The 27,903-nt window shown below is 33.7% G+C and overlaps 1 long non-coding RNA gene across 2 annotated transcripts; it reads right to left on the bottom strand.

The window, feature by feature from the left end:
* Positions 1-1,606: 1,606 nt before the first annotated feature.
* Positions 1,607-27,903, bottom strand: LOC144381270 (uncharacterized). Of its 2 annotated transcripts, none has more exons than XR_013446171.1 (3): positions 27,834-27,903; positions 27,535-27,659; positions 1,607-1,713 (listed from the first exon to the last, which is right to left on the bottom strand). It is a non-coding gene; the product is annotated as an uncharacterized LOC144381270 (long non-coding RNA). The 2 variants fall into 2 exon arrangements; XR_013446170.1 differs by lacking the exon at positions 1,607-1,713 and adding an exon at positions 13,671-13,833.

Raw genomic sequence — 27,903 nt, 5'->3', positions numbered from 1 at the left:
CTGCTTCTTCTGATTTTCTTATAGAAATTATGCATAGATACATAGCAATACTGCTTTATATCGGATTCAAAGGCTTCAAAGAACCAAGTTTTGTTGAGTTTCTTTTTTTCTCAGGGTTTGTTTTTGTTGTTGTTTTTTCCACAACCAGCAGAAACAAAATAAGGTAATACTCATAATAAGAAACAAGTTTCATAATGTTCTGGTCCTTCAAATACAAAAAGTGAGAAGGAAAATTGTCCTTGTATCTTTCAGGAAAATTATCTCTTTTAGTAGCTTGCAAGTAATTTAGGAAATATATGCTCCATTAGCATGGTAGAGCTGGCTGCTGGGGATAAGGTACATAATTTAAAATTTGCTAATGCTTCAATAATTAAAAAAAATATTCAGTCTTCAGAGACTAGAAAACAGAGAAGGGACTGTTCATCACAATTATGTAATGTTTTAATTAAGCAAGAAATAATAAGAAAAAGTAAAATCTGTTTTATTTTCCAATCCAATTGAACTCAAATTTTAGTATATGCAAGTCCCAGGAGTCTGTGTTAAGAATTCCTAAGAACTACTCTACTCCTACACGTTGAAAAGTCTCTGTATGTAACGGTCCATTTTGAGAAGTACTTTAGGAAATTCTGAGCCAGTGAAGATTCATACCAGCCTCCAAACGTTTTCTTGAAGTTTACTTAGAATGGGTCAGTCATGGTTCAGGGCATAGAGTAAGTATATGATAAACACTTGATGGATGATGTTCTAAATACCATAGACCTGCAAATTAGTCTAAGACTATAACTTTGACCACAGCAGTTAAACAAATATTATCTCACTTTTGTTAACAATTAAAAAGGGATGATACTTGTTCTTATGTAAACGCTATTTAATGAATGTTAATTTCACAGCATAAATGATACATATACTGATTTCATGTGAAAATTATGTTAACTAAAAGAATGACAGCTTTTTGCCTTACTTTTTTCCATCCATTATCTATAGTCATTATTCCCAGAGTAGTTTGTGCAAAATTCAATCACTCTGTTCAGTTATCATTATCATTAGCTATTGATTTAGAATTTCTTCAAAATAATCTCTTAAGATAGAGTCCAGAATTTGAATCACAGTGAGCAACATTTTATCAAAATGATAATGCTGGCCAAAATAATAAATATAGGGACAAAATTTAAAGAACTTGATTATTGCTAATTTATTCTGAGTCTTACTCTTGAAGGTCCACATTTTTCTGATCATGTGTAATTACATATAGTTATATACAGAAAGAAAAATTTATTTTTAGTGTTTATTTTATGCTTTCTTTAAATGTATGTACAATATCAAGTTTATCATATTGCTTATTTTTTTAAAGACTTATTTATTTAAGGGGCGCCTGGGTGGCTCAGTTGGTTAAGCGACTGCCTTCGGCTCAGGTCATGATCCTGGAGTCCCTGGATCGAGTCCCGCATCGGGCTCCCTGCTCAGCAGGGAGTCTGCTTCTCCCTCTGACCCTCCCCCCCTCATGTGCTTGCTCTCTCTCATTCTCTCTCTCTCAAATAAATAAATAAAATCTTTAAAAAAAAAAAAAAAAAAAAAAAGACTTATTTATTTAAGAGAAAGAGAGAGAGCAGGAGGGAGGGGCAGAGGTAGAGGGAGAGAGAGAAACCCAAGCAGACTCTGTGCTAAGAGCGGAGATGGATGTGGGGCTCCATCTTAGGACTCTGAGGTCATGACCTGAAACGAAACCAAGAGTCAGTCACTCAACCAACTGCACCACCCAGGTGCCCCGTGCTTATTTTAAATTTCTGTTTTCCATTATACAAAATATTTGTTATAATAAATGAACAAAAATTCTCATATGTATGTCCTTTTTTTTTTTTTTTTTTTTTTTTTTTTTGTCTTCCAAGTAAATAATTTGTGACCTTGGATAAATCTCCTCATTCTTTGAACTGACAATTCTTACATCTAAACAAGGACAAAATTGCTTTGAACTAGTTATCTCCAAACCCATCTCAAATGTCATTTTGTAAATTAATACCACGATGTTGGGATTGTGAAATATCCACAAACGTAGTTATTCGTTTGTTCATTTACCCAACCAGCAGCTCCCAGATACTAGATTTTACATATAAAGAGTGGGTGACATGACAGCTAAACTAAATAGCAAAGAATGTGTAGAGATCTTAATTGTTTTACATTCCTACACTAATAATTAGATAAAAACAAACAAACAAAAATGCATTACTCTACTCCAAAACTAAACAAGTTACTGAATTCAAAATTTCTTCAGAATTTCTCATTCATTCATTCAACACATGCTTATAAAGTTCTTATTTTACACCATGTTCTACAAGAGGCTATAGAGATACACAAATAAGGAGTTCAAGCCTACTGAAGACAACATACATGTAAATAAGTAATCATCATGCATTTTAGCATTCAAAAATGATAAATACTGCTCTGACACTCTAAGTAATTTTTTGAATATGATGGTAATTAATTTTTTATGAATATTTATGTTCTAGGTTATAGATACAAAGACCCAAATGTTTAAGCATCTAGTTAGGGACACACAGACACTCGCTTACTCACATGTAATCCTTTAAAAAATAATGAAGTGAAAGGCTAGAAAAGTAAATGTTTTGACTGACTAATTTGTGCAAGGCATGAATTAGGTAGTTTATATAAATTATATTTGATCATAATCAATTTAGTAACTATGGCAATATTAGTAAATATTTTAAAATATTAAATATAGTAAACATTTTAATATTTTAAATATTTTAAAATGAAAAGAGTGAGCAGAGAGACCAAGTAACTTCTGCAGTAATTAGCACAATCAGTTCAAACCCACATCTGTCTGATCATCACTGCTGTGCTCTCCATTATTCTTCACTTTGTTAACTTAGTGCAAGTTAGAATAAAAAGAGAAAGCAAGATAACATGGGATGCAGTAAAAGTTTCTGCAGGATTTGATGGTGTTTTTCACATAAGATTTGAAAAAGTTGTAGAAGACTTGAAAGTGATAGGATGTGAGTCAAAATTTGAAAGATGAATGTGGTTTGAAATATGAAATAATGTTGCATAAATGAAACATAGTGAAGTTATGGCATTCTTTGACGATTGAGCATAACTGCTAAAACAGATTATTTTTCATAGAGAGGGCACTTATCAACTAAGAAGAAATAAACATTTGGGTAATAATAGATAGATCAGTCTTCCAAAACATTGAATTTTAAACCTTTGTGTGAATAAGATACATGGAGTAAGTGTTAAAAATGTAAATCCTCAGTCTTTCCAGAGTCCAACTCATTAGCATCTCTGGGAATGAGACCCTGAAATGAGTATTTGAATAAACAACTAGATGCTTTTGATGCACATGGCTTGAGGACTATACTTTGAGAAATATCGGCTTGTAGGGAATAATAATATATTCACATTGTGAGAGAAGACAGAGGTAGAGAGGGAGATAAAGTCATCGATTTTGAACACAAATTTTAGGTGATAGGAAGCCTTTAAATGTTTGTTTGTTTGTTTTTTGTTTAAAATAAAATGGGATTTGCAACTCAATCTATTCTAAATGCTAATTGAAGTTAATCATATACCTCTCTATATGATTTTGGTAAATACTAACTAAAAAAGACACAGGACTTTTTATTGTTTTCCAAAGATGTGAAATCTATAAAAATAATGGCAGCTAACATTTAATTAGCCCTTAGTATGTGTCAAACACTCTTCAGAGTGTTTCATAGGTAAATTATTCAAGACCGTAGTAGTCCAATGAGTTATATGTTATTACTGTCTCCATTTTACAGGATAGATAATTGAGAGCAAGAGGCTAGATGACTTGCTCCAAAACTAATCAAAGTGACATAGCTGAATACAAAGATCACAGTCTTAATCAGTATGATGTACTAATATGATGATTTCAACTATTTTTATGGCAAATATTCAAATTAATGTGTAGTGAAAATTATTCAGTTAATTTATTTTTTATTCAGCAAATACTTTCCAAATATTTATAGCATTTCCCCTAAAACACTAGAAAAGTTTTAAAGGTTATTTTTGAGTATAAAATGTCACTATAGAAATCATTTTAGGTATATTTGACATAAATCTTTGCCATTTACTTTCCTTCCATCCATCTTTGTCTTCGATGTATAGAAATATGTCCACAAATAATGGAAAAATAAATGTAAATTCACTTAAATGAGTGGAAAAACCTATAACCAGTGTCAACTGTCAAGTGAATTAGAAGAAATGAATGAGTAATGACTGAGTATATATAATTCTGCTGATGGTGTAGATTCACAGATACATATGTGACATTTGTCCCACAAAGAAAGACAGAGACAAGTGAACTGTTTTAAACACATTAAGTATATCTTTGGGGAACTTATGAAAAACTTTTCTTAAAATAGGTTACTGGATTGGTGTATTTACACCTTTACATAGCACCCACCCCAGAAGGACCAATTCAATACGGAAATGACAAGTCCTTGACTACTTGTACTAAAATTTCTCTTGTAAAAAGCAAGAGCAAAAGCAAAACCCAATATGTATACATGCATCCCCACAAATAAAAAATATAAACAAAACAAAAATATAAATAATAAATAAAAATCTTAAAGTAGAAATCACTTCTCATACGAATTTTTAAAACTTTAAAATACATATTAATTGGAGTGTTTAAGGCCAACCATCAAAAGTTGTAGATGTGTTTTTCCTATTAAACTAGTGGCGGGGCGCCTGGGTGGCTCAGTTGGTTAAGCGACTGCCTTTGGCTCAGGTCATGATCCTGGAGTCCTGGGATCGAGTCCCGCATCGGGCTCCCTGCTCAGCAGGGAGTCTGCTTCTCCCTCTGACCCTCCTCCCTCTCATGCTCTCTGTCTCTCATTCTCTCTCTCTCAAATAAATAAATAAAATCTTTAAAAAAAAAAATAAAAATAAATAAATAAACTAGTGGAAAGTTTCTGAAATATTGGTCAAAAATAATTATACATTTGAGAGATATGTTCAATGAAATGCAGTTTGGCAATGAAATTGTGCTGTTTGGAAATATCCCATATGTGCAACTTACTAGTCTAAGCACCACCTTTTTCTACTTTGGTTTGTTTTACATAAAGGGGACTGTTAGAATGTGCCTTTACAGTTCTTCTTAGCACTAAATGTGATAATTCAGGTAAAAGAGTTCTAGATCATGGTAAGATGTCCACAATCATTTAGCTATTTATATCACCTTCACTATTATCTGTGAAAAAAACGATAAGATATAATTGGCAACAGACAAATAAATTTTTATCTTAATGTTTATGCCAATTAAAGAAGGAAACCATTTATAATGTAAAAGCATTTAAAAATTTAAAAAAAAACAAAGGGAAAAAGAAAATAACTTCTAGAACATAAACAAAATTATGTGAGCTTAGAGTCAGCAAGAAGTTAGTTAAATAGACTACAAAGCACAACATACAAAAGAACATTTTGTGAAGTTGAACCTCATCAAAATTAAGCACTTTTGCTCTTCACAGGTCACCAATAGGAAAATGAAAAAGCAAGTCACAGACTGGGAGAAAATATTCACTGCATGCATATCTGATAAAGGACTTGCTTTGAGAACTCTTACAAGTCAATAATAACAGTACAAATCAACTCATTATGAAAAAAAGATAATTCACAAAAGAACAATAAGAAATATCAAAAGATGCTTAACACCATTATTCATTAGATAAATGTAAATTAAAATCATAAGGGAACACCCTTACACAAGCATTATATTGGCTAAAATTAAAAAGATTGACCATTCCAAAATGTTATTGAAGCTGTGAAGGAAATGGTACTCTCATATACTGCTGGTGGGAATGTAAAATGATATAACCAATCTGGAGAAATGTTTGGCAATCTTTTTTGAAAAATGAAACTTAAACTTATCATGTGACCTATCCAGGAACAGTTAAATTAATGAGACCCAATGAAAAATAGAAGTATAAAATATAAATAAATGAACAAATAAATTGAGACCATGAGAGTTTCTCAAGTAGACTCTTGAGAGTATTCTCTCTGCTCTCAGTTTTGTTCTAGAAACATACAATTTTATCAAGTTAAGAAACAGTTGTTCTTTGCTAGGAACCTAGAAATCAACTATTTATGTAATTTAATCATGAATTCCCATGCTTTGTTCAGACTGTGATTTAGAAGTCCATTACCAAGAGCATTGAAATTTTTATTCCATGTTTCATATATTATGTTTATCTTGATAGCAAAACCTAAAGGAGCTGTTTATCTCAGGACTGTGTAGACAGTAACATAATTGAGAATGACTAAATCTGAAATTCAGAATGGGATAAATTTGCAAATCTTACAGACATGTAACTCACTGATGGATATTTGAGATACATAGTTAATTTCTCAACAAGAAGGAATTTGTAAATTTCATTAACAAGTGAATCTACCTGTGCTTGGATCAGATTCCCTGCTTTATTCATCGCCCTATTTCTTTATTACCCCATGACTGATTTCTGTGTTCACTTTCACATGCACTGGGGACTACAAACAAACAGAAATAAATGAGCAAAACCAACAAAAACCTTTTCTTCCATCAGGATTGATATGCTAACTGCTGAGCACAGTCAGCCTCTCTGCTTCAGGTCAATAATGAGTTTGAGTGAGAAATAATCCCTGGCTATATTTCCAGAGGTTCAATTTCTGTTCCTTCTTGATACTGCATAAGTTTCCAAGATTTCTAAATACGAAATAAGCTCCACTTTTAGATACCTCTGCAAAATATCAACTCTTGCTGCCCTGGTCTCTATTTACTCTCACTTTGAAATGCTTAACTTGCGGGTCTGAGACCTGGGACATACTGCTGCCTTAGGGTTATGGCCCATTCAAACTTGAAAGAAGAAAGAGAGAAAGAAAGAAAGAAAGAAGAAAGAAAGAAAGAGAAAGAAAGAAAGAAAGAAAGAAAGAAAGAGAAAAAGAAAGAAAGAAAGAAAGAAAGAAAGAAAGAAAGAGAAAAAGAAAGAAAGAAAGAAAGACAGAAAGAAAGAGAAAGGCATTCCAAGTTGCACATTACATCAGGAAAACCCTCTTTTACTGATCAGATTTTACTAACTTTATGCTACTACATGCTATACGCAGGCAAAAAATAAGCCAGAAAAAAATATTGGAAAAACTATGGTTTCTAATGTCTTGATTTCTACTTTGTATGTTTTAAAATTTAAAATTACTATGAGACAAGCAAGTGAAGATCTCAAGAAGTTTAAGCATATTATGAGTTCAGTGAAGAGCTCTAGTCTGGAAAAAGAACTAGAGAGTCATTTGGAAAAAAATCACAGATAAATTAGGAATAGATGAAATCTTAGGAAAAGAGTGTGATAGAGAAAAGAAAGGGGGATGAGTTCTACTAAGAAAACTTAACATTTACGGGAATAGTTAAGGAGAAGAGGAAATTACATAGAACTGCCAAATCTAAAGAAGGAAACTGGAAATGTATGGGTCAAGTGAACCAAGAGAGGAAATATTCCAAAAGGAGGGTATTGCCTATTTGGGATGCTGTTGACTGGACAAATAAAAGGGTAACAACAAAGGGACCATTGGGATTTCAACATGAAAAAAAATTGATGTGCTTTCAAGCAAGGGGAGCATGAGAGCAGAAGACTGGGTTAAAGGGTGAGAAAGTGCAAAGAACAGTATTAAAAAAAAAAGTATAAAAACCTTAAATAAATTCTGTTATAAGACGGGTGCCTGGGTGGCTCAGTTGGTTGGGTAACTGCCTTCAGCTCAAGTCATGATCCTGGAGTCTCAGGATCGAGTCCCACATCAGGATCCCTGCTTCGTGGGGAGTCTGCTTCTCCCTCTGACTCTCCCCCCTCTCACACTCTCTCTGTCTCTCTCATTCTCTCCCTCTCTCAAATAAATAAATAAAATCTTTAAAAAAAATTCTGTTATAAGATAAACCTGGTAGGGTACATAGAATCTAGCGGTGGTTACATTATTTTTTCTTTCTGTTTTGATATGAGATACCGGAAGATGGTAGATTTGATCCACAGACAGAAAGGCATTGTTAATACAGAAGAGAACACAACCTAAAGAAAAATGTCCTAGGGCGCCTGGGTGGCTCAGTCGTTAAGCGTCTGCCTTCGGCTCAGGTCATGATCCCAGGGTCCTGGGATCGAGTCCCACATCGGGCTCCCTGCTCGGCGGGAAGCCTGCTTCTCCTTCTCCCACTCCCCCTGCTTGTGTTCCTGCTCTCACTGTGTCTCTCTCTGTCAAATAAATAAATAAAATCTTTAAAAAAAAAAAAATGTCCTAAAAAATGTCTAAAGGGGTTCACAAAATCACAAGTGGTGGGCTTAATTCTAAGGCTTTGATTCCAAGTAAAGATTCATTGTAAAAGAAAAGCTTCTAAAGATGATAGGGGAGAACAAGGATGGTACTGTACTATTTATATTGTTGTTGGAAGAGTAGAAAATTTCCCCTGATGATTTCTTTCGCCCTGTGAGAATATGGTGAATTCATCTTTAAGAGAATTATGAATGTGTGGGGATATTTGTGGACTTCATTAAATCTGAAAAGTTTTGAGTGTGAGTGGCATAATATCCAAAAGTTTTAAGCAATTTATTATCTTTTATTACACAGATTTACTATTTTACTTTGTAAGAAATCTGAAGGTAGATGGTTCCATCTCCTGGTTTTTGTATGTTTCCGTATTCTTTTTTTTTTTTTTTTTTACTTTTTATGTTTCTACTGCCACTGCTAGTACATTTTTTCTACACACATGGTCACCAGATAGAGGCACCCACTGCAGCCATAACTTTCTCAAATTCCTTTTGTCAAAGGTGAAATGAGCAATTTTTTTCTTAGTATGTTTCTTTTTTAGTAAGAAGGAAAAATTTCCCTTAAGTTCTTTCATCAGATATCACCAGGCATTTAATTGATTAGAATTTAATGACATCCCTGTGTTTAAACCAATCATGGACAAAGGGGAAAGGGATTACTATTATTGAATTGGAAGTGGTATTATTCATTCTGAGGATTTGCAGAGAGGTGCAACTTCCTAGAGCTTTGGGAGATGTCTTTCTCAAAATGAAGATACTGTTAATAAATTAGAAGAGGAAAATGACCCTTAAATAGACAGGTAATAAGTAAAATGGGGAAAATATAAAATGTGAAAGAACACATTTCAACAGCAATGTTTAGTTTGACTGCCAAACAATTTTGCATGCATATTTGAGTTATAATAACATATATTCAAAGTAATTTCACATTTGAAATTTTCCAAATTTGTAATTGATAAGAGCTTTACAAAATATTTGTGCTTATGGACTCATCTGACATCATGTTTTTTACTATTTCAAACATTCTACAAGGCCCAGGATTCCTCTTCTCATCCCCATTCTCAAGACAGGCAGACAAAAAGTGACTTCTCAATTAAGCAGTAATGGGCATGATCTCATAGACATCGCTTTTTTCATACCTCCATCTTTTATGCTCAATATCATGTTTTGTGACATGGAAATACATCTGTCCTTTTATTACTGAAAACCTTGGAAAGATTTATAAATTGAACAATGTAGAAATTTTTATGATCTATCACAATAAAGAAATTAAAAGACATCTTAAGTTTCTTATACTTTGTTTTCTTCTTATATATTTGTAATGTAAAAGAATCAGTTTTATGTGACTGGAATAGTTTCAATGTTGCTGTTTTTTACTTTCCTAACAATGGTTTACAAGAATCATTTTTATTCATACAAAGAAATTAATATTGCATGCAGAATGATTAAAAGTTCCTTTAACTTACTGAAGCAGAAATGTTAAGGATTACCTGCTCCACCAGTAGAGACTTTTTAGAGAGAATGTCAGAGTAAAACCATAAATTTATTTTGGGAGATGGTAATATTTAATAGAACCATAATTATATAATAACCAAAATTATAATAACAGTATGAGTTTGGGGATAGTGGTGATATAAACATATCAATACATTGAAGATATAATAGTTAGAATCTGGATATTCATATTTATTTACGATAAAATTAACTAGACATTGCTTCCCTTTCTGACCAGAAACTAAAAACACTGAGAGGAAACTCAGTGGAAACTAAATTTAGGTTGTGCAAAGTTTACAAATCTTGCTTACCTTGAAGTGCAAGGGATATAAATTTAAGGACTGACAGCATAAGGTGGTCACAATGGCCACTTTTATAATGGAGATCACTGAATATTTCCTGGCACTCTAAGAGACAGTGTACTTTAATGTAGATTATATTGATTTACCCTAAGATAACTGTTTCCTCTTACCTTGCAATAACATGGAGCAAATCAATGCAATCTGCATTTCAATACTTTGTTTTACTGACTTCTTAATAGAGATGGTTTGAAAAATTTGATTAGAGGAAAATATGCCCACACCTTCTAATAACTGAACTGCATACAGGTAGGAAATTAGAGAGCAAAATAAATCACTTTTTTTTAAATCCACCAAAGCAATTAATGCTTCTCTATTCTAGAAAATTTACTGATGATGTGACCTTGCTAACTTTGTCATAGTGTCTAAAAGACCCTGCTTAAAAGCATTCATATCACACTATAAAGGCTATATTACATGATTCCACTAAAATATAAGCAGTAAAAAGTACTGCCAATAAATGTAGAATAAGTTCACCACATCTCAATTTTCTTTAATTTTTTAAATTTTTATTTATTTATTTATTTATTTATTTATTTATTTATTTATTTACTTATGTATTTATTTATTGAGCCCCAGGTAAGGCCCTGGGCTCAGCAGGGAGTCAGGCTTAAAGATTCTTTCTCACCGCCCCTCCCACCACTCATGCATGATCTCTCTCTCTCTCAAATAAATAAATCTTTAAAAATTATTATTAGACTTTGGCATTTTAGATAATTTATGGTTGATCAAACTTTAGGGATATGGCACACAAGAAGCTGTCTCACAAGAGAGGAATTTATCATCAAAATGTTAAGGTATAAATACATAGAGGAATTTCATAATATTCAACACTACTTTTTAAAAAGATAAAAGAGAAAGGAATATTTATAGTTTGATAATGGTTACATCCCCCAAATATTCAGGAAAATCCCACCTAATGGATAAGCTGTAGGCATATTCACTTTAATATCAGGAAAATATGTGGATATTTTGTTTTACTACTATTGTTTCAAATACTTGCCAATGCTCTAAAGTAATAGAAAAAATAATTGGAAGAAAATAGATGAATCTTCCATTATTCGAAGATGATCTGATCATCTCTGTGAAAAATGTAACAAAATCAACCAGTTTTTAAGTAGTTGAGAGATTATGGTAACATTTGGTCATATGTAACAGAAATTTTTCTGCACCAGCAAAAATCAATTAGAAAATGCAATAAGACCTGCTAGAGTATGATAAATAGGGTACAAAACATAAATCACATATAATTCAGTATTGCATTATTACCGGTTAATAAAATGCTCTGACCAATCTGAGCAGGCGGGATTCTGCAGCCTGATCCTAGATGGCTTGTAACATCAACAGTAAACATCAGTTTGGGAGTCACCCTACTCTATATAACATTTATATATCTGTAAACAGACAGACAAAAGGGCAGTTGTCTGCTCTGTCTTCATCCCGATGAAGATGACTCTTGGTGCTGTGGTATTCAGTGTCTTCCAAAAAAGAACAGCAATTGAAGGACTATCTACCTGGATGTTACCTATACATTAATCCAAATTCAGGAAAACTGGGCCGGAAGAAAAGTAATGACTCAGGGACACACTGTACCTCCCTGGAGTTGCCTAAACGAACATTTCTCTAAGGGCAGTTCCATCTCTTCCATGTCCCTTTGCTCCTATAAACAATAATGACTATTATTATTTTTATCTCACTCCTGTTTTGAATGGGGATTGATAGGAGTACAAGGAAAACCAATCACCTAATGTCTTAGATCTCAATTAGGTACATAACAATGGACTTTTACTGTGTTATAGAATATAATGTTCATTTATAATTCAAAATAGTAATAAAGGTTCTAATATCTTAAGAAATAACTGAACAAGAAATTTTCAACACCGTCAGAAAAATTTTATAACCCTTGACAATATAAACATTCCATAGTATTCTATTAAAATTAAATAAGTAAAAAAATACCTAACATAGTAATGGATTAAATGGTTGATACCTGCTTCTCAAACTAAACTAGTAACTAAATGCAACCCCACTCAAATTTTTATTTTGAAAAATAAAGATCATTAACTAATGTATGTTTGAAAAAAGGAAACGCATGATGGGGGCTCACCCTACTAGATATTAGCACCCAGCAAGAAGCCACAGAGTATAAAGTAATAGTTCAGAATGGAAAAATAAGAGATAACCTATGTTCATATGGTAACCAATATAAGATAAAGGGGTCATCGAAATCAATGAAGAAAGGATACAGGTTCCATATATGATCTTGGGAAAACTGGATCACTATTTGGAGAAAAAATAAAACCAGATTTTTAACTTACACTAAATAAAACAATGGACTCCAAAAGGAGGAGAAAACGTTGAGAATATTAATACTAGTTAAGTAGTTGTGGGAAGTACTTCTTAAACAGGAGCCATGTACCACAAATAGTTAAGAAAGTTGTTGATTTCTTTATATTACATTAAAACTACCTTTGCATGAAAGATAAGCAGAGACAATTTACCAGTGAGATAATTGTCTGGGAGAATATACTTGTGAAATGATCAATTAGGACATGATATCTAATATACGCAAATGATTCCTACAAATCAAGGAACAAAAAAAGAAAAATACACAAAGGATATGCACATGCAATACCAGACCTGGATATACATCCCAAAGAAAGATTACTTAGGTTCATGAGAGGAAACATAAAAATGTTTATCCCAATTCCCTTTGTAGTGGTAAAGAATTGTGGCAGCACAGTGTCAACCAAGAGCGATACAGCTAATAAAATGTAAATACTATGCTGCAGGAAGCAAAATCTCAATGTAGCTCTATCTATGTGTGTCCTTGTGTCTTTAAAGAAAAATAATTTGAGTACAATGCAAGTAACAAGATAAGTAACAGGAACAAGTAAGAAACAGAAAGGGATGTGTTTTGGCCACGTTGCACTAATAGGACGGATCCCATCCAACATTTGGTTGCAGTGTCAAAACTGATGATGGCATCCTCATTAGGCTTTCTGAGGAGAGTAGAGTGACTCCCAAACTGATCGAAAAGATGGCTTAAGTGAGTGGGAAAGGAGACCAGCTGGAATTTTTAAATTTTTAATGGTTAAGATGCAGGCTGGCATAAGTGTTGCCATGCATGGGAAGGGACTTCATAATTTAAATTTCCCAGCTGGGTCAAAGGAGAGAGCATCCATGCTTTCTTAGCAGCTTATTTAGCTGTGGGGCAAAGGAAAGGGGGATGGTTGAAGCTTTAAAGCTGTATCAGTAAGCATCAAAAATGAACTCAGACTTTTTATTATAAGATCTGTACCAGAATAGCATTTATATATCTCTAAACAGACAGACAGACACAGACACACACACACACCACACACACCCCAAAATGTATTTCTCAAGCGTTGGTACACATTCAAAACCTTCCAGTTCACTAGAGTTGAAGCCTATACAAGAAGAGGGGAAGTGACCTAGTAATCTCAAAAATACCTGTTGATTATGGAATAGAAAAACAGATTATCGGGCACCTGGGTGGCTCAGTCGTTAAGCGGCTGCCTTCGGCTCAGGTCATGATCCCAGCGTCCTGGGATCGAGCCCCGCATCGGGCTCTCCGCTCAGCGGGAAGTCTGCTTCTCCCTCTCCCACTCCCCCTGCTGTGTTCCCTCTCTCACTATCTCTCTCTGTCAAATAAAGAAAGAAAGAAAGAAAAACAGATTATCACAATAAAAATAGCAACCACTGATTAAGGATATGCCATATTTTAAAAGCATTATATACATTATCTTACTGAACCTACCTTTTAAATAATTCAAAGGAAACTGAGTCTATGAGAGTTTACACCAAAGATATTTTACTAGAACTTGGAAAATTATCTCTGCCCATTGCAGGATCTCTGTTTCTAGTGACTCAATTATGACAGACATACTATGTCTTTCCCTCAGAGAAAGTTTTACAAGCCGTGACACATTTGTATCCCTATCTCTTTATTTGAATGTTCATAACCTGTCACTAAAAAATGGTACCTTTTGTAGCAAACCTGAAGATGTGCCTAAGAAGTGCTAGAAGTGGTGATTATAATATAGGAAGAAACCTTGTTTAATAAAAGTATGTATCCAGAAGTAGCCATTATTTTTTCCTTTGGCTATGCTATCCTTTGTGAAATAGAGTAGGAATCTAGCTGAAACTTTCAATACGTAGTGAAATTTTTATATGTTATGTCTTGCTTCTACAAGTAGATCTTGACTATAAAAAATTTAAGAAAAAAAATAACATTTGCAAAGTGAACAACTGTGACATTCGCTTCTTTGTCTTATCTAGAAAATGTCGCTTGATTTTTTTCTAATTTTTTGCACTTGCCTCTACTTGAATTGTAAAATATACCCTAATATCTGCATGTCTTCATTCCTCAGTTCCTACAGGTCTTTGATCAAATATCATCTTCTAAAGGAGGTCTTAATCAATCACCATATTTAAAATAATAACACCAATCTTAATCTGGTACACCCTAAACCCTTCTCCTTGCTTTTTCCCTCTCCTTAGTACTTATCACCATTCAGTTCATCACATATTTACTTAAATGCTTACTTTCAGTCTCTGCTACTAAAATGTGAGCTCTGATATTTTTTTCTGCTTTCAAATGTATCTTCAGTGATAAAAAGAACAAGATTAGCCTCACTGAATGAGTCATTTTGTTACCAGTGACCAGACATTGATCTCTATGATGTTGTTGTTCTAATTTTCTTATCATATTGAAATAAACATTTTGTTAAGTAATTGACTTGTGGAGAAGATATATTTTAAGATCCATCTCTGTTCATATTTTAAAAGATGAAAATAATTTGCAGGAATTTATATATTTTCATAAACCAATTAGCAATCATATAACTTTGGATTTTAAAAACACACTAATATGGGGCGCCTGGGTGGCTCAGTTGGTTAAGCGACTGCCTTCGGCTCAGGTCATGATCCCAGGGTCCTGGGATCGAGCCCCACATCAGGCTCCCTGCTCGGCGGGAAGCCTACTTCTCCCTCTCCCACTCCCCCTGCTTGTGTTCCCTCTCTCACTGTCTCTCTCTCTGTCAAATAAATAAATAAAAAAAATCTTTAAAAAAAAATAAAATAAAAAAAATAAAAACACACTAATATTTTATAAATTGAATTTCTGTCAGGTAATTCCATGGGTTCCATCCTCATGTGTGTTTAGTTTTCTCTATATATTTATTACAATTTCATAACTTTTTTTCTATTTGAATACACTTTATTCTCCATTTGGGTTATCTTTAGAAGCAAAGGTTATTTTCCCCTTTCTTCTTAAAAATATACAGCAGAAACTGTCATCTATAGCTTTCACCCTAGCATCACTGGAATTTTTCCATCACAGTTTGTCTCATTATCCAACTTCCACTCTCTTCCTTATGTCCACTCACCTCAAGAAAGGCTAACTACTTCCTTTAACAAAGGGGCTTGTTTCTTCTCGGGTAGAAACCAGCCTTAGAATCTATAAAGTATAGTTCCTGCCAGTGACTGGTTTAGGCATTAAATTCTTGTGGTCAATATTTATTGGGGGCAGGGAATTACTTCTAGGATTTTTTTTTTCTTTTTTTGCTCTTAACAAGTACATGAGGGAGAAATGGCCTCTTTTATGCCTCTGGACACTGTTGCATCTGGATGCGAGAACGGAAATTGCTGGTGCCATTAAATGATGAGAATGAGATCTTGCCCGAGGACAAAGCAAACATGGGAAGCAAAGCAGAACTAGAGGAAAGGCAGAGAAGTGGACTTGGAGCCTTGGTCATAACATGTTTGGAGCCACCTTATTTTTGAAACTTTATGATATTTGAACATTTACAGTTGCTTAACTGAGTAGAGTTAATGCTTGCTACCTGCATCGAAAAACATTCTAAATAAAATAAAGCTGAAAGGATATCAGTGACACAATACATGTTAATACTAAAATGGATGTTTTAATTTGGTAATGTCAAGTATTAGTGAAGGCAAGAGGAAAACGGTACTTTGACTTTTCTCGTTGAACTATAGATTAGTATAGCCATTTTGGAAGGCAATTTATGTGTAGAAATAAAAATTTTAAATGCACTCAGTCCCAGCAAATCCATTCCTCATTATCTGCCCTAAAGAAACTATCATGTATATATACAGAAGACATATGCAAAGCTATTTATTCCGTCTTTATTTTAATAAGGAGAAGTGGAAATCACCAAGACTTTTATTATTAAGGGAATGGGAAGTATTTTAAAAAGCTGTGTTATTTTGTTTGTTTGTTTGTTTTCTGGCCCTCTTCACCCTAGCTCACCCAAATCTCTATCTCATTCAAAAGAGTTAAAAATAATGGAAGCAGCAAACATAAAGATAATAACAGTTTCTGAAATGCAAGAGGAAGATTATCTATGAGGAAGAGAGTTTTTGAGAGAAAAAAAAGCCCAAACTCTTTGTTTTCTCTCTCCTTAGTGAGTTAAGGGTTTTGAGAACCCAGATTAGAGCTGTCCTGTGGTGTGGAGAATAAACTCGTTCCACATGGGTCACCTACGTCAGTCACTTCAAGGCACTATTGGTGTTAGGATCCTCATTGGTGAGAATTCTCCACTGGTACAAATTCTCCACCAGTACACTGTCTACCCCTCATTTATCGAAAATGTCATCACGTTTGAATCCTGTACCTAAGTGACTGCATTCAGTTGCCTGTGCAGAAGAGTCTGTGAGAGAGAAAGCCTTAGGGTCTGCTCTCTTCTGTCACCTGCAGTCTGTTTGCACTGTGGACATTAAATTGAGAGAAAATGGACCTGTCAGGGTACTGCTAGAGCTGCAAAAGATGAACCTACAAAAGAGAGAGGCCCTGGATCTCTGACCAATAGCCTGGACAAACAAACACTCAGGGGTTGCAGTGTGGAGGGAACATAGAAGTCAGAGTGTTAATAGGCTCTAACACGAGAAGAAAGAAAAAAAAAAAAAAAAAAAATATATATATATATATATATATATGAAACATATATATATATGATCTCTTTCTTAGATTTCATTTATGGGTGTCTCTAAGGCTAAAAACACCCAAAGAGACAAGCAGCACTGCTCTAGAGACCAAAGGAGGCACAGAAATTTATGCCCAGAGACCCTAATTTTTCCTTATCCTCTTGAGTTCACTTGAGCCATACTCTTCCTCAAGCTCCTCACTTCCCTGTTACAGTTCATATGTATGTCAGGATCCATAAAATGGAGGCTGTCCCAGTGGCCCAGACCACACCACAAATCTCAACCTAAGTCAGCCTGCACTGACGGGAAAGGCCTCACTGTCAGGGAAACCCAACACCAACCACAATCCTCCAACTTAGCTTTAGCCAGCTTGTATTAGAAAATAGGACCTGCTGGCCTCATCGGGAAATCTTTGACGCTCTAGCCAATCACGTCCTGTTTATGCATTGCCTCTTCTCACATTCTATAAAGCTTGCTCTTGCCCAAAATCTCTCAGGCAGTTTGCTCTACTGCGTGTGAGGTACTTTATTCTCTGAATCTATAGACTGATTCCTCTTGAGTAAAGGACTGAACAAACGTGTTATAAATTGGTTTAGTTTTGTCACTTGATACCCCAAATCTGTTTTTCAAGAGCTAGTCAAGAAGTGGGAAGGACATCTGAACAACTAATTTTATAAAACCGAAATGAACTCTGTTTAAGAGACATTTTTGAATTTTTGTCTAGGACCAATGTTTAATGGAATTGAGCAATTTGAGAATCAGAAAGGCATATCACATTTAGTCTGCACATCAAAGAAGTGTTGTGAGTTAAGAATTTTGGAGGAATATTAAAAGAGACAAATCTGTATGTACAAAGAAATAGTCCCGAAATATATTATTAAGTGAAAAATTAGCAGAATGATTCAAGCAGTATGATGTCTTTTACATGGAGAAACACCATCGCCCCTCCAACACTCATATATAATGTAAATGCTTAGCAAAAATGCTGGAATGAAGTAGCCATCTGGGTAAGAGTGGATATTCTTTGAGAGAAAGAGAGAGAAACAAAGTCAAATGAGATTTAGCATTGGTTGATATGTTTTAATTTATTAGGAGGAAAATATAGTTAATTATATAATATTTTTTTAAAAAAATATTTTTAAGAAATATAAATGAAATCTCAATAATACAAAAAAATTGAGTCATTTCAGAGATTTGGAGTGTATGATGACATACTTCTATATGGAATGAATTAGCTACACATTTACTCCAAATTTTGTTAAGACAAAAGTAATCAAATATTTCCTGTTACATGCATTTAATTTTGAGAAATAAACACATGATTTTTGTTTGTTCTATTTTAATTTGGGCAATTGTGAGCATAGAGAGGAAAACTTTAGGTGCCAATATCAGTAGCTGATACATTTAGCTACTGTTTAGCTTATAGATGTCCCCAAAGTAATTTTAATAATGGCAGGATTGACTGATATTCATGTCCCAGTAAGTGTTTGTTAAAAACAATGAATATGCATTATCTCAGTTAATCTTCACATACATCAAAAACTTACTACATAGTCATATTTATCCCCATTTACAGATGAGGAAACTGAGACATAAAGAGTTTGAAATTAGCTCAACCAAGAGAGTATACATTGAAACAAAGTGTAGATTAAACTTGGGTATTCTATTTCATAGTCTATGTCATTGATTTCTAAGATAAAGACCTACCTGGAGTTCCAACAACTGGATTACTGAAAAGTGTCTTTGACTCAGTTCATTTTCTTATGCCTCATTTTCTTATTATCTGTACCTATTTTACATTACAAGCTTCCAGAAAGGGAGGGTTCTTCCTAATAGCACAGCAGTTCTCTTTGCCACCTTATTTCTTGTATACCTGCCTTGTGTCTGTCCAGCTGTGAAGAGATTTTGGAAAATCCCTGAGGCTTTACTATTCTGGATATAGAATTCTGTTTATAGTATAGTTAGCTAGCTAGACATATTATCAAAAATCTCTGAGCTTGTCTTCTTCGATTGTGAAAATACAATAAACCCTATAGGGTTCCTATGCAGTTGTTTTATACAGAGTACTTACTCTTCTCTTATGCTCCTGTTGTGGTCTCTTTGCAATTTCTATAAGAAGTCTTTCTATTACAGACAAACCCCCTTTGAAAGGAGCTTTTTAACCTAACTTGAATGTATTAATAGCATTTAAACACAAGTTTTACAGAATGCAATTTCCCTGTCATCAAAGAGTATGCTGTCCTTTTCACTAACTTGCAAATTTTCTTTTTAAACAATATAAACTGCACAAATACAATGTATTAAATAAATGAAAAGGCCAAGATATCACAGAAAATAGAGAAACCATTAACATATAGATTAACCCCATCAAAGGGTGATATTTGATGGGATATTCAATGTGAATTATATATCATAAACTAAAAGAGCAGAAGCTTTACTTTTGGAAAGCCTCTAATTCAGCAGTCAGCCTTACTTTCTGACATGAAAAAATTAATATGAATGCAATGTGCATGAATGCCAATTACTAGGATAAAAGAAAAGCTCATGGCAATTAAGAGATTACAGTCCTTTGAAAGATGTAATTAAATGGCAGAAAGTTTCATTTCAGTAATTTCTAAACCAAAAATGTATGGATTTATTTTTCTTTTTATCGTTTCAGTAAAATAAATCTATAAGATAATAACCCCAGTAAATTTTATAGCTCAGTAACTGTATTAAATCAAATACATATTTTACATCATTTATTTTATCAGTGCAACTAATTAGTCATTGTAAATTTTGCCTTTTATTAACAGATAGAATCATAAATAACTTCTTTCATTCCCAATACCTTTTTATTGTTCTTTTTAAAGAGTATTTATAATGTTAGAGTATGAATAAACTACAAAATATATGTAAAAACAAACACAAATTTTTAACAAATTTTATATAAACATTTAATACTTAGCCAGCCTCTAAAGAGATTGCTTAAATAATTAACTTTAAATTAAATTCCTTTGAAGTTACTGAATTATTTTTTACTGGGGTTCTAAAATTTCACATACATCCTGTCTCACCCATTGTCTCGTACTTCAGATTCTGTCAGATAAAAACAAGGTAAAAGAAATGAAATGACTTAGTCTCAAGTAACAGTTAATTCGTTTTAGAGCCAGAACTGGTGGCTCCATCCCACAGCTTCCACTCTGGTGGTCATTTAAACCTGATAAATCAAAGGAGAGAAAGGAACTATGAAATACTCACAAGAAAATAGGAATACGTTGGCTTAAAAGTATGTGGCTGAAAGGATACTTCTTTAATCTTGTTATGTCATAGGGCAAAGAATTTCTAACAAGGGATTGATCAATTTCTCTGATTCTCATAAGTATAGGAGGAAAGGAGTTTGAATTGAGATTTTTTTATTTAACCAACTGTCCTCGAGATTTCGTATCATCAAACTTCCAAGATCCTTTTCATCTCACTAAACAATATAATTTTTTTTAAACTTTGAGAAATGAAAGGAGGAATAAATCACCCCTCCCCCCATTTGCTCTGCATGTTAATAAATATAAGTATTTTATCTGAACTTTTATTTACTAATGAAAGTTTGGTTGCTCATATAGAAAATAAAAATGACAAAAGGGTATAATAAGGGAGAGAGCATAAACAATCGTGAAAAGGAAAATGAGGGACAAAGGGAAGAACCTATTCATAAACTAGGAGAATGATGCTCTGATATTATGTCAGTTTCTGTGAGCTCCATTACTTATTTTAGAAATTTGAATTATATAAATTTAAATGAAAGGTCAAGGACAAAATTTATAAAATGTAAATTAAAGTTCAAAGAATTTCTTCTAATAACATTATAATGTATTGTATTATTATATATAATGTCAGAATTTGCTTAATTATGTCTCATGTTTTAGCCATTTTTATTAGTTTATCATTTCAATTTGTAATTATTTTTTGGTTAAAAAAAATCCCCGTAATCCCAATCACATTTGGAGCAGCATAACCTAATCTGAGTATGTGTGTTAAGTAGTGTTATATAATTTGATTGTAAAAAATACTGTAAAACAAACATTAAATATTTACTCAAGCTGGTTAGCTGGATTTGTCAGTGAGATAAGTCATCTGTGGTTAGTATAACTCATTGAGATAATATGTAGCAGCCCCAAATTTTCCGAGGTTGACACACTTTGGAAATGTTTCAGCAAAAGTGCTTCTTAGTGGTCTTGATTCTGTGAATTCTTCACTGACGCATAAGAAAAATTTCTTTCCTAGAAATTGTCTCTGGAATTCAGATTAAAAAACAATCATAATAGTAGGTCAATGACTTTGCTATTTTAAAGATGACTTGCATTGACTTAAATCAGGTTTTTGAAAATGTCTTATGATATTCCTCCTCCATTTCTTTATCATTCCCAACTTACAGAGATGTTGGGAGACTGTTGAATCATTCACATGCTCGTCACTCTAGAGTCATCCACTCTTATTCTTCTCCTACTTCATCTTTCTAACTGTGTTGGTATGTACAATGTACATGTGTGTATTAATATTAATAATATTAAATTAGGGTCTTTTCTGTTTCTTTGGAGACAATAGGATTTTCTTCATAGATCTATTATACTAATTACATTAATATATTTACTAATATTGAACCATAAGTGAATTAAATTTCTGGAATAAATCCCAGATTTATGGTCATCTATATTATTTTTAATAGGCTAATATTTACCTAGAAGGTTTGCATTTACATTTATCAATGAGGACAGTCTGTAGTTTACTTTTATGTTGTCTTTATCAGATTTAGGTATAATCATTTGCCTGCTTAAATAAAATAAATTAAGCTTTCCTATTTTTTCTTTTTTCTCTTCCATAGAAATTTGTCTGTTTAACCATTTCTATTTTTAAACATCTAAAAATTAACTCTCAAAATTGTTGCCAGTTTTTGTTAATGATATTTTTCCAAGACATTCATCTAGATTTTAAGTTAATTTGCAAAGTTATGTGAAAGACTAATAAGATATTGATATACTCTGTTTAAATGGTTTTCCTTCTTTTCATTTTTTATTCCGTAAATATTTGTAATTTGTTTTTTTTTCTGCTGTTACATATTAGGCAGTGGTTTGCCTATTAGGTTGATTTTTTTCAGAGTCTATCTTATGTGCACATATGTTATGTATATGTATATGTGCATATATATATTTAGCTACTGCTTTTTTTTCTTGCTATATTAATTCCTGCTTTTATCGGTATCATCTCTCTCATTTTGTTTCAGTTTACTAAGTTTTTCCTACTTATTCTTTTGAGATTATTTACCTATTTATTTTCCTTGTCTTGTTTTTATTGATATGTGTTTATACAGATAACACAATGGTATGGATTTTCTGCTACTCACTGCTTCAGTTTTAACTTAAGGATTTTGATACCAAGTGTTTTAATAATTAATTTTAATATAAACACTATCAGTTGGGTTTGTATTTCTCTTTCACCAATTTCTCTTTCAGAATTTTTAAATCTCCATGTAGAATGACATTTTGTTCTTTTGATGTAACTTTAACTTCTAGTTTTTTGTATTGTGATCAGAAAATACTATTTGTAATGTATCTATATTTTAGAACTTGAAGTCTTTTTTCTTACTTATTACATGTTCGATTTTCTAGAATGCTCTATGTGAGCCTCAGAAGTATATTCTCTATTATCACCTTGAAAAGTTTGCTATATAACCATTTAATTTGAGTTGTAATATTCTTACCTATTTTTGGCCTACTTGATCTGTCTTTGACTCAGTGATATGTTAAAGGCTCCTAATATTTATGTATTTCAGCCTTTTATTCTTCCATTTCTTGCAGTTTCTGCTTTAACTAGTTGCTTTTTGTATTATTGGAAATGTAGATATTCAAAATTACTTTGTATTCATTTTGACTTGAAGCCTTTCCTATTTTAGTGTCTCTTGTCTTTGTTACGTGTAACTCTTTACCACAAATTTTACCTTGTGCTTTCTAATATATATTTGCCCATTTTTTTTTAAGATTTTATTTATTTATTTGACAGAGAGAGACACAGTAAGAGAGGGAACACAAGCAGGGGGAGTGGGAGAGGGAGAAGCAGGCTTCCCGCAGAGCAGGGACCCCAATGTGGGCCTCCATCCCTGGACCCTGGGATTATGACCTGAGCCAAAGACAGATGCTTAAAGCCTGAGCCACCCAGGCGTCCCACCCATGCTTTTTTTTAAAAACTTCCTTAATCATCCTATTTTCACTCCTTTTGTGCCTTTTATACTAAATACCCAATGGCCTCTTTCCCCCCCCCCCCCAGAGGTCTCTACTAGTTTTGGGAGCTTTAATTTTTTTTTTTTCAACTATGAGGTTCAACTAGTCAATGGGGTTATTTTATTTTTCCTCCTTTGCTGTCCTCTCCTCTCTAATCTTTTTTTTCATTTTGTTAGAACATATAACTTTTAATATATAGAACATATAACATTTAATATAACATTTTGTCTGCTATCTTCTTACTTTGAGTCTTAGATCTATGTTTAAATATATCTACAGCTCACCAATCATTCTTTTACCACATCTTTCTAATAATTCCTTTGTGGCTGTAGGCTATCTCTTCTTTATTTATCAGGAAGACCTCATGAGTACAGAAGTCCCTACATTTTTTTTTTTTTTCATGTTTAAACAGTTTTTTCTTTTTTTTTTTTTTAAGATTTTATTTATTTGACAGAGAGAGAGCACAAGTAGGCAGAACAGCAGGGAGAGGGAGAGGGAGAAGCAGACTCTCCACCAAGCAGGGAGCCTGATGTGGGGCTCGATCCCAGGACCCTGGGATCATGACCTGAGCCAAAGGCAGACGCTTAACCGACTGAGCCACCCAGGCGCCCTAAACAGTTTTTTCTATTGCCTTGATATAAATGCCTGACTTGCATTTTCTTTCCTTGAGCTTCTTGAAAATGTTGCTCACCTTACCCTTCCTTCTTTATTGGTTTTAAGGATTCTGGTTACAGCCAAATTCTCTTTCAGGTAGGTGACTTTTTGGATGGAAAGTTCAGAGAATTTTTTGCCCTTAATATTAAAGTCTATTAATTTACTTGGGTATGCCTAGAAATTGATGACTGTGAATCAATTCACGCAGCTGCATATGGTTAGTGTCAATATATAGATTCAGGTTCTCTTTTATTTGGGGGAAGTTTTCTTGGATTATAGTCTTAATGATTGGTTCTGTTTCATTTATTTATCTTATTCTTCATATGTTTTAATTATATCAGTGTTGATCTCCTTGGTCTGTCTTTTACCTCCATCACACTTCTTCTGATCATCATTTTGTCTATTTTTATTTTATTTTATTTTCACCTTTGATTTTGATTTCTGTTTGTCACTGCATGCTTGTCAATGTTCACTTTATTGTACTTTATTATATATTAATAATGCACTTTGTTTTATTAAAATTATTCTCCTCTGAGTCTCTAAAATTTAATCATTTCTCCAAATGATTTTTACTTGTATTTTTATAGAATTCCATCAGCCCTCATTTGACAGCTTCCTGATTTTGTCATTTTTGATCTTTTGTGCTTAATTTCATATGCAATTTATTTGCACTTATTTCTACAGATACTTCTTTGAAAATGTTTCAAGACATTTTGTTATACTTTTGCTTCCCTTCATGTTTACTTTGTGTGTGTGTTTTGGGGGACAGATTTTTACCACAGAAATTTATTGGGTTTTTTAAAGATTTTATTTATTTATTTGACACAAAGAGAGAGAGAGAGAGCACAAGCAGGGGGAGCAGCAGAGGGAGAAGGAGAAGCAGGCTCCCCACTAAGCAGAGCTGGATGTGGGGCTCGAAGCCAGGACCCTGGGATCATGACCTGAGCCAAAGGCAAACGTTCAACCAACTAAGCCACCCAGGTGTCCCTGTTTTCTTTTTCTTCTAGCAAAAGTTTGTTGAGATATTGTTAGCTATTTTCAGTTCATTTTGAAACTCTGTCCAGCAAAAAGAAGTTTTTCTATGTAGGCAAGAGTAACAGTTCTGGGTGGTTGACTTGGTGTCTTATGATAATGACTTTGTTTCTTAGCATAGCATGGTGTAATTTCATTATTTTCAACTTTTTAGTGAAGAGAGGTTGCTTTTCTGATTTTGGTAAACTGCATTGATTCTGTAGGACCATTAGTTTCTACTTCTTTACTCATTTTTTTCCCACCCTGCCATCTAGCCACAAATATTGTTTCACCCCTCTAGGTTGCTCCCTCTCCCCTGGTAGTGGTCCTCCCCAAGACTGCCTCCTCAGAACAAGCATCCTCTCAACTCCTTCCATTCAATTCTCCAGTATCCAGCATTCAGATGTGCCTTATCTCAGACCTGGTCCCTGAGTTCCTTCAGGCAAGATGGGACTCTCTCATTCTGAATGTGATTTTACCTACATGCCATGCTTAGGGTCCTGAGGAATGTTTTTTCTTGTGTGGTCGCCACCTGATTAGTCATGGGCTCCAGAGATGGATCTGATGGTGCAGAATGTTTCCCTACATTTTGTAATACACTCTGTCTCTGAATTTTGCTATAGAACAATGTTGAATTTTGGTTTTATTTTCCCTTTATAGGATCTGGGTTTTGGGCAGTAATTCAGGCAGCAGCCATTAGCCTAGAAGATTCTGAAATATGTGTTTAATTTTTCCAAAAGTTGCCATCTACCTAGAAATAGAATTTACCTCTGTGAGCATAGAAAATATATGACACATGACATATAACTACAGATTACATTCATGGTTACATCAGTGGGAATGAAATTTCAGAAAATAAGAAGTTTACAGAGACCTATAAATGTAAATTTTTTAAAAAGGAACTTGGAAAATCGTATTACCAAAGACCAATTCCACCACCTTCCTCAAATTATTAAGTAAATATTATTAAATCAATATTATTAAATCGATGTGGTGTACAAATTTATATTTTTTCACATATTCTCCCCAGGTATTTCACCTAAAATTTAAAGGTCTCTAGCTAAGTAATATAGATAATTATTAGATTTGTATTTCACTTCTTTTGTGCCTATAGTCAAATTTCCTACAATTTCTTATATTTATGTAGTTCTGCATTAAAGGAAAATGGTAAACACAACATTTAGTGTGTATAAGTCCAATTTAATACAGGAGTTTTATAAGTGAGAACACTACATAACCAAATATAATATTCACGGACAATAAAATATTCTGAAATCAACAGCATGTAAAGAGTAAAAATGAATAAATGCATTAACAAATAAAAATGTTCAAGGGCAGTCCAAAAATGATTCAGGTAATAAAGCTCTACACTAAGTCAATAAATTTATTTTATTTAAAGTCTGCCTGGAACATTCAGCCAACCTCAGAGGATCTCATAAAGACTTGAGGCTAATGGACTATATCACACATTAATGCGGAATACACAGGCACCTGGCATTCCTACAGACAATGTAGCCAAAGGCCAGTACTCCAGTGGTTTGTAAGGCTAATGTTAGATTTCTAACAATAGAGTAATATCAGCAGGAAGTACAACAATTGGGCAGTTCAGAGTAAAAAGCTACAGCTAGCTACAATAAAGTGCATCAGCATGGGACAAGCAAACAGAAAATGCTAGAAATGCAAAACCCAAGAAAAGTAAAAAACAAAAGCCATCTCAAATTACAACCTGTGGTTATTGCTGTGCTATTGTGCAAAACATCATATAACATTGTGCACTCAAACACACACATCCATAATTAAAATTGATCGCAGACTTTCATATGTTCAAATTTTTGAAGAAAATGACCAAAAATATTTTCTACATTTTAAAATTATACCATTATTCAAAACACTTAATGCCAATTATGAAATAATGAAGGCTCATGATCAGAAACATCAGAAAACCAAAATTAACCGTAGACAAAAAATAACACTCAAGTGAGAAAATGTAGTTCCAGGGAGGTATAAAACAAACAGACCTGTACCTCTGAAACAAATAATACATTATATGTTAAAAAAAAAAAAAAAGAGAGAGAGAGAGAGAGAGAAGATAGTAGGAAGGGAAAAACGAAGGGGGGGAAATCGGAGGGGGAGACGAACCATGAGAGACTATGGACTCTGAGAAACAAACTGAGGGTTCTAGAGGGGAGGGGGGTGGGGGGATGGGTTAGCCTGGTGATGGGTATTAAAGAAGGCACGCTCTGCATGGAGCACTGGGTGTTATATGCAAACAATGAATCATGGAACACTACATCAAAAACTAATGATGTAATGTATGGTGATTAACATAACATAATAAAATTAAAAAAACAAAAACAAAAAATACACAGTGGCCAAATCCTGGGGTAACTCCTCGCTATCAAAAAATTCTTTGTTTTGGAAAGAGTACCAGCAGTGAGAATTGAGGTGAGGAAGAGATTTTTAACTCTGTTTTTATCTCACCTTCTCATCGGTCTGCAGGGTCACTATCTGCTCCCATGGTCACTTTGAGATGTACAACAGCATCAGCTCCATAGACCACCAGCTGCCCCATGGGTGAAATCACAGCAGTTCAAAATCCAGCTGAGCTAAGAAAGTGGTGAAAGGAGAAGCAGGTTGAAGAGTTGAATTAGGCATCCACTCCATCGCAGCCTCAAGCTGATGGCTTACATCTAAAAGTCATTTTCCTTCCATTATGGTCCTTTGAAAGAGATTAAAAACCAACCCTGAAGAAAGAGGTTGTTGGTGGGGAAACAGCTCACCAGGATATGTCACAGTCTTTCTGGGAAGCCTGTGTTTCTTCCTGCGGAGGCTCATCCCACCCTTCTCATG

This window comes from Halichoerus grypus, chromosome 3, assembly GCF_964656455.1.
Source record: "Halichoerus grypus chromosome 3, mHalGry1.hap1.1, whole genome shotgun sequence".
In the NCBI taxonomy this organism is placed as follows: Eukaryota; Metazoa; Chordata; class Mammalia; order Carnivora; family Phocidae; genus Halichoerus; species Halichoerus grypus.
The sequence above is the reverse complement of the archived record's forward strand: the minus strand, read 5'-3'. Positions and strand labels throughout refer to the sequence as shown.